Source organism: Micromesistius poutassou, assembly GCF_964030765.1.
Source record: "Micromesistius poutassou genome assembly, chromosome: 3".
Lineage (NCBI taxonomy): Eukaryota > Metazoa > Chordata > Actinopteri > Gadiformes > Gadidae > Micromesistius > Micromesistius poutassou.
Window position 1 is genome coordinate 1,936,306 of NC_140273.1, and position 7,500 is coordinate 1,943,805.

A 7,500-nucleotide genomic window follows, 5' to 3' on the forward strand; every position below is an offset into this window, starting at 1 on the left:
CACACTCTCCTTGTGTTATAACCCAAGAAGAGCCCCCTCACTCTCTATTGGCTATCGTCCGGCCGTAGGAATCCATTCCATAGATCTTGGGAGGAGTATTCTGGGCTGCAGGCTGCCAAAGGATCTCTCATCACAGCCGGTATAACCGTGCAATGACTTCACGAGAGGTGAATAACACACTCCTCTTTCCTCCCAGTGATTCACCCCCCAACACATGTGGAGAGGCCCCGGGCAGCCGGTTCCAACTGGCTGTGTTTGCGCCGAGTGTGTGTGTGTGTGTGTGTGTGTGTGTGTGTGTGGGGAGGGGTGTTTTTCTAAAGCCTGCAGAACCTGAGGCCAGCCACCACACATTCCAGGTCATTCACTGATTCCTAGAAGCTGATTGCCTCAAGCAGTGTTGCTGCTCATGACTCCAGTATGAGGTGAATGCCTGAACACAAACCTATCAGTAACATGTTGACTATTCATCCACAAATCATTTTATATTAGACTTTACAGTAAAAGAGTAAACATTTCCCCTTTGTAATACTCAAAATATATGTATTGTCCTTTCATGTTGGTGGTGTCATATGTCCTTAGGCTGCCAGTAATGTTTCTTCATAATCTTGATAAGTGATATTGTAATCAAAAGCCCTTAATGAATAAATTGTGCACAGTTTAAGATTAGTTAATGTAAGCCACATATAGTTGACTATAACTATAGATGTTACAACCACATATTTTAGAATCGTTCATATCACACATGATAATGTGTGATGAAAGGAAAACAACATGTTCTATTCCTCAAGGTAACAACTTCTAAGTATTTATTCTGCCAGCTTTATGTTCCAACCAAGGCTAAATTTAGGAGCCTCTTCAGGAAAAGTGTAATTGAGTCTGAATGTCTTGGACACTTGCCATTGCCCTGGTTTCTATCACCTGACAGAGCGATGTTCAGCTTACAGTATCACAACATCCAGGTCAGCAACAATTTCGCAACAACAACTTTGGATAAACATTATTATGTATTTTGGGCTACTGGCCAAATCCGATTTTCTCTGTGGTACAAAATGCTAAAGTATTTTTGTCTAGACATGCAAGCTATGTCTAGACGGAGGAAAGATTGATTTTGTAATTAGTAGATTGTCTACTAGGTGGGCCCTGACCGGGTGGGATTGTTTGGTTCAGTAGTTTAATGTAGTTATCATCGCCAGTCAAACTCTGTATAGGAAGCTGGTTCACCTCTGCCATCAATACCAGGAGCATGAGGTGGTCTCCTATCAATGATGCAACCTCCTTTTGTAGGCTGAAGTTCATGTCCCTGACTGTTGATTCTTAATTTCGGTTTCAACATTCAGGTATTTTGTACCATTTATTAGTTGAATTGGCTACTCGATTCCATCCTTTGAAAATTACAATAAAATAATCCATTGTCCGTTTTTTCTGCATTATTACTTAACACAATCTCAAAATCAAACCACCAGTATTGGCTACAAACCTGGAAAAAAACTAAATATATTAGATATAACTGCCTATATGCCAATATTAAACATCTTAACGAAGACAAGCACAACTATGATGTTACCTAAAGGCCAAGGTCTGAAAGAAGTTGGCTTTTGAAGCTGGGATTCAGGTACAAATCTTACTACGATTCAGGTACAAATGTAACTAAGATTCAGGGTTCAAATTGAACTAGGATTCAGGGTTCAAATGTAACTAAGATTGAGGTTTCAAATGTAACTAAGATTCAGGATACCTTGCAGGTCTTACTTCATAACCTTTCATGTCGGACTTCAAAAGGCAAACTAACCAAATGCACGTGCTGATACAGCGTTATAGTTTATCACGAAACAGTATCACGACACAGTTTATCAGGACACAGTTTACCACGACACTGTATATCGCGATACAGTTTATCACGAGGCATGTCGACGACACCGGGCGTCCTCGTTCCCAGGATGGAAACTACCTCACTTTGACATTGAGCGCATTGAGAGGATGTCCGACCCGTTTGACTCCATGTTCCACCGCTATGCCTTATCCAACCCGCACGTTTGACTGGTTTAATATGTATAATATGTATATTAGGAAATGATAAGGTCACAATGATGGAGGAAATGTGGGTGGGATTAAAATAAGGTTTTAGAGTGAGGGGCGGCCGGTAGGGGGGCCGCATGGGAACAATGAGCCGGGCATCAGCGGTGCGCCGAGCGGCTCTGGGCTCACATGGTCCGGGGTTCAAACACACGAATCACACCGAACAGCCGGAGAGAATCCCCCACACGTTCAGTTAAAATAAATAAAACGTTTCAAATACCTTCAGAAGGGACGTGTCTCCAAAAACGCAAAGACAAAAGCCGTCTGGTTCCACCGGCTGATGTTCGCTCTGCGCTCCCGTTTCCTGTTCTCCAAAGAGCCAAAGAACCAAAGTCCTCCTGTTCTGATCAAAGATCGGTCGTCGTCCGTGGCTCAACGTGTTTCCAGCCGGGTTCCGTTCCGTCCCTCGGCTTTCCGTGTGGCTGCGCGGTGCTGCCTTGCTCCAGGGTCCTCTCCGGTAGAATATGTGTTAGTAGGTCAATGGTTGCATAACAGCGCGGCTGCCGCGTCACGTTCTGGGCTCCACCCCGCCCGGCGCATACAGAGACAGAGGGGTACGGCTTCAGCCCGCCCGGCGCACTACAGAGGGGTACGGCTCTAGAGGGGTACGGCTCTCTCTAGAGGGGTACGGCTCTAGAGGGGTACGGCTCTCTCTAGAGGGGTACGGCTACAGAGGGGTACGGCTCTAGAGGGGTACGGCTCTCTCTAGAGGGGTACGGCTCTAGAGAGGTACGGCTCTCTCTAGAGGGGTACGGCTACAGAGGGGTACGGCTCTAGAGGGGTACGGCTCTCTCTAGAGGGGTACGGCTCTAGAGAGGTACGGCTCCAGAGGGGTACGGCTCTAGAGGGGTACGGGGCACTACAGAGGGGTACGGCTCTAGAGGGGTACGACTCTCTCTAGAGGGGTACGGCTCTAGAGAGGTACGGCTCTCTCTAGAGGGGTACGGCTCTAGAGGGGTACGGCTCTCTAGAGGGGTACGGCTCTAAAGAGGTACGGCTACAGAGGGGTACGGCTCTAGAGGGGTACGGCTCTCTCTAGAGGGGTACGGCTCTAGAGAGGTACGGGGCACTACAGAGGGGTACGGCTCCAGAGAGGTACGGCTCCAGAGAGGTATATGCGCTCTACCCCCACCCCGGTGTACGACAGAGGGGTACGGCGCCCCGGAGGTGTACGGCTCTAGGGGTACGGACCTTTACTACTCGACATAGCACCACACCGCTGGATGCGGAGGACAAAGGTTTTGCAGAGGCCACGTTGCACGGAGCAGGAAAGAGACGCAGTCTGTCGTGTGAAATGTGTCCGCACACGATATAGGATAATAATAAGATGCGTTAAATCAAAAGATGGAAATATTTAAATATATTTAAATAAATATGCATATATATATATTTTTTTTTTAATCTATCTTATCCTGATAATTCATCGGTTTGTAATTAAGAATTGGGGTTTTAAGGTTAAAATGCGTCAAATACTTCGGATTCTAACATCGGAGTTGTTTTCGTCTTCCACATACTCTGTGACATAAGATGTATGTGAAATATGTTATATCATTCAACGTTATGAACACATGAATACTATCTCCTCGCAGATCCTTTGTCCCCTCTCTCACTCGCTCTCTCTCTCTCTCTCTCTCTACAGCTCTCTCCAACACACACACACACACACACACACACACACACACACACACACACACACACACACACACACACACACACACCATAATTGGGAACGGTGGCCTTGAACTTGCCCCCAGCCCCCGCCCCTCTGGTAACCAACCCCCCCTGTCCACGCAGACCTTTCTCTGCTACGTGAAAACATTTCCTTGGCAACAGTAGTGACGCCTGCCTAGCAACCAAAAGTGTTTCGCTGATGGGGTGTGTGTGTGTGTGTGTGTGTGTGTGTGTGTGTGTGTGTGTGTGTGTGTGTGTGTGTGTGTGTGTGTGTGTGTGTGTGTGTGTGTGTGCGTGTGCGTGTGCGCGCACACACACTGGTGTCTCCACGCGGTGACTGCAGACAAAGACCTGATGGTTTATCTCTGCACGAGGAGCAGCAGAGGCCCCACGAGAGCCGAGGGATAGTCATCAACTAATTAATTAATTAACGTCATTGACTTGTTTCATCACACGTGATGAACGTCATCAGCCAAATTCCAACGGCGCCCCTGGATTCCGAGAGCCGCGCGCGTCCGGCCCCGCTCCACGTCCCGTGCTGCCGGTGTGGGTGACGTCAGTAATGCGCAGAGACCTCTCAGCGGGGCAGCGGGGCCGGGGGTCCATTCCGAGACGTGTAGCGGGACGCCCGGAGGGAGTCCTAGACGTTACGTTCCTCCTATGCATTACTATTACATAACATTTCCTTTATTTAGTTTCCCGGGAAACGGCCCTGTTTTTTTATTGATTTATAGAGGTGAAGATGAGCCCCTTCGTTTACTACAATTAACACAACAGAGGTACTCTATTACCACACCGCATCTGAAACAGAAAGATCCATATGTGGAGAAACCCACGTTATTTTTAACATGGAGACACACATGGTGGTGTTTGGTGACCCCTGCCGGTGAGAAGAGGTATAAATACACCGCGGTCAAGAATAAAAGGGCATCATTCAGGACGTCCAAGCAGGGTCCTGAATTGTGTGGGTGATGTTGGACGGAGGCCATGTGGTTATTACCATGGGGATATTGCTGTTCAGTTGTCATACCTTTGTATATATATATATATATATATATATTACAATTTTCGTATTTTGTACGTCTCCATTGTGCAATCGTCCCTTGTGCGTCATTCAGCAACGACGTCTAAAAATAGCCTCCCTATTGTTGACGACGTGGATAAGTCACGTGGATGTCACGGAGTCCAGGTCCTCCCCTCCCTCTGTTCACCCCTCCTTCCGACCATGGGTTTTCTGTAACAACATTCACTCTTTCACGTTCATGTTGTGATGGAAACATGAGTAGGCCTACGGTCTCTTCCCATTGGTTACTCCTCTTGTTCCACGGTCACTCATCGTGTAACGTGGTTGTTCAGATCACCTGTAGACACCTGCTGCATGGCGTTCTGCTTTTAGTGTTACGAGTTAATGACACCATTTTGAATACATACAGTATATAACCTATTAATAGTGTAACATAATTCATAATCTTCATTATGGAACTCTTTTGAAATCAGGCAGATTATTTCTTTATACATGTGTACAACAGCCACCTTCAGGTTCCAATGATTCATATGATTACAGTTATGTATTCCAAACCCCCCGGTCCTGTGCTGTTATGTCTCATGACGTTTGGTCGTGATGTAAACTGGGCCGAGGTTCCGGTCGGAGGAATGCAGCTGATTCGGTTTGCTTCCCCTTTAATCAATTATTATTTTCGATCCACAATGACGTGAGGGATCTTACGTACGGCGTCACAATGGAACGTTCTTTAGCTTCTCTGTGAGTACAACCAAAGCAGCACCAACTCAAAGCGGGGGGCTCCTCGGCCCTGGCTGTCCAGTGGCACAGGCCAGCTAGCTTTCGGGTGTGTGAGAAGCAGGAGAAGCCGTTGCGGTTGGGATGGTATAGTAGCCAGTGACCGGAGCCAAGGGCTGATCGGGCGCACGCCCTTGGAACCAGAGGGAGCGTCCCCTCTGGAGGGCTCCTTCCAGAGGGAGCGTCCCCTCTGGAGGGCTCCTTCCAGAGAGAGCGTCCCCTCTGGAAGGAGCCCTCCAGAGGGGACGCTCCCTCCAGAGGCCGCAGCGGAACCTGAGGGCCAGCATTCAGCATTCCAGTGCATTCAAATTATGTGCGCAAACAAGTGATTCATAAATGGATGACCTTGTTGATAATTATGCTGTTATATAAGCAGAGAGAGAGAGAGAGAGAGAGAGAGAGAGAGAGAGAGAGAGTCATGTAACTCTCTCTCCTCATGTAAGCGGAGCTGGTCGTTGTTACGTCATCCTCCTCTGAACCGCCCTGAGCCTGTGAGGCCTAAGATGCTCAGCCCGGATCAGACGCAACGCGGCACGCTGTTCACTCTCTGGGAAGCGGTTTTCTTCTAAACACGTTTTGGGAAGGATGAATTAATACGTTCAATAAGGGTTTTTTCAATGGCTGTAATTTCACACATTTGTGAGTGCATAGATTTTCTTCATTTGACTCTCCTCCTCTCTCTAGTGAGGCGATGAGAGGGAGGAAGGTGAGAGGAAGTCGGAGAACACACGTATCTCAGGAGGTAGAGCGGGTTGGCTGGTAACCGGAAGGTTGCTAGTTCGATCCCCGGCTCCTCCTAGTTGAGTGTCGAGGTGTCCCTGAGCGAGACGCCCTCACCCTGACTGCTCCCAACGAGCTGGCTACTGCCGCGTGGGGTCGACTCCGCCGTCGGTGTGTGAATGTGTGCATGAATGGTTGTAAATCACTTTGGATGAAAGCGTCAGCAAAATCCCTTGAATGTAAAAGTAAACACATCAACGGCTGATTTGATTCCACAACACGGCAGAAATCCACGACCCTCCTTGTAGAGTGTTCCTGTTCAGGGAACATCACATGAGGTCACTTCCTCTCCACGCTGGTTCAGAGCGCTGTGATGTTGGTCAATATGTCTTCTGTAGGTCACAACAGGAACACAGATATCACCTCTTGTCACTCATGTGACGAGAGCCTCTGCAGTGATGAGTTATGCCGTGGAACTATTTAACGGTACCGATTCCACACACAGATGTACAACCCCAAAAACACGGTTTTATATGCAAAATCGATGTATATATATTATTTTATTACCTTCCCAAACAAGAACATAGGTAGTTCTAGTTAATGTCCTCCTAAACAACAACCCTGCTATGCCCATTACTGGGCATTCAACAAAACTACAGTTAGGACTCTCTGTATTATCAACACGGCAAGTCAGTCATTCACTAAGTGTGTGTGTGTGTGTGTGTGTGTGTGTGTGTGTGTGTGTGTGTGTGTGTCCATGCGTGCGTACGCGAGCGTGTGTGTGTGTGTGTGTCTGCTTTGTACAGTATGAGTCACTGTTTAAACCATGAACCTTTAGCAAACACGGCTTAGGGCCAATATTTGGTAACAGAGCCGATGACTGTCAACCAGAGCATTGGAACGGGTCAGACGAGGAGCAGGCTGTGCAACCGCCCCCCCGGACCCCTCTGGGTCTATCGCCCTCGGTTCCTGGAGCTCTTTGACGGACCTGACCTAGTCCTGGTCCTGGCGATGGACTCGGGTCTAGACCACGGCCCGGGTCCGGTGTGTCTCCACACGGCGGGACTCATCATGGACTCCAACATCATCGTTATGATAATGTTGTTGTTGTTTTTCATTGCGTCTTGCTTCATCTGAGTTCAAATATCTGTGTGATATTTCAGGACTCAGTTTGTTAGTCTGTCCTTCACGGTTATTGTCGTACATTTTAATTTGTGGCAGTCTATGCATTTCCT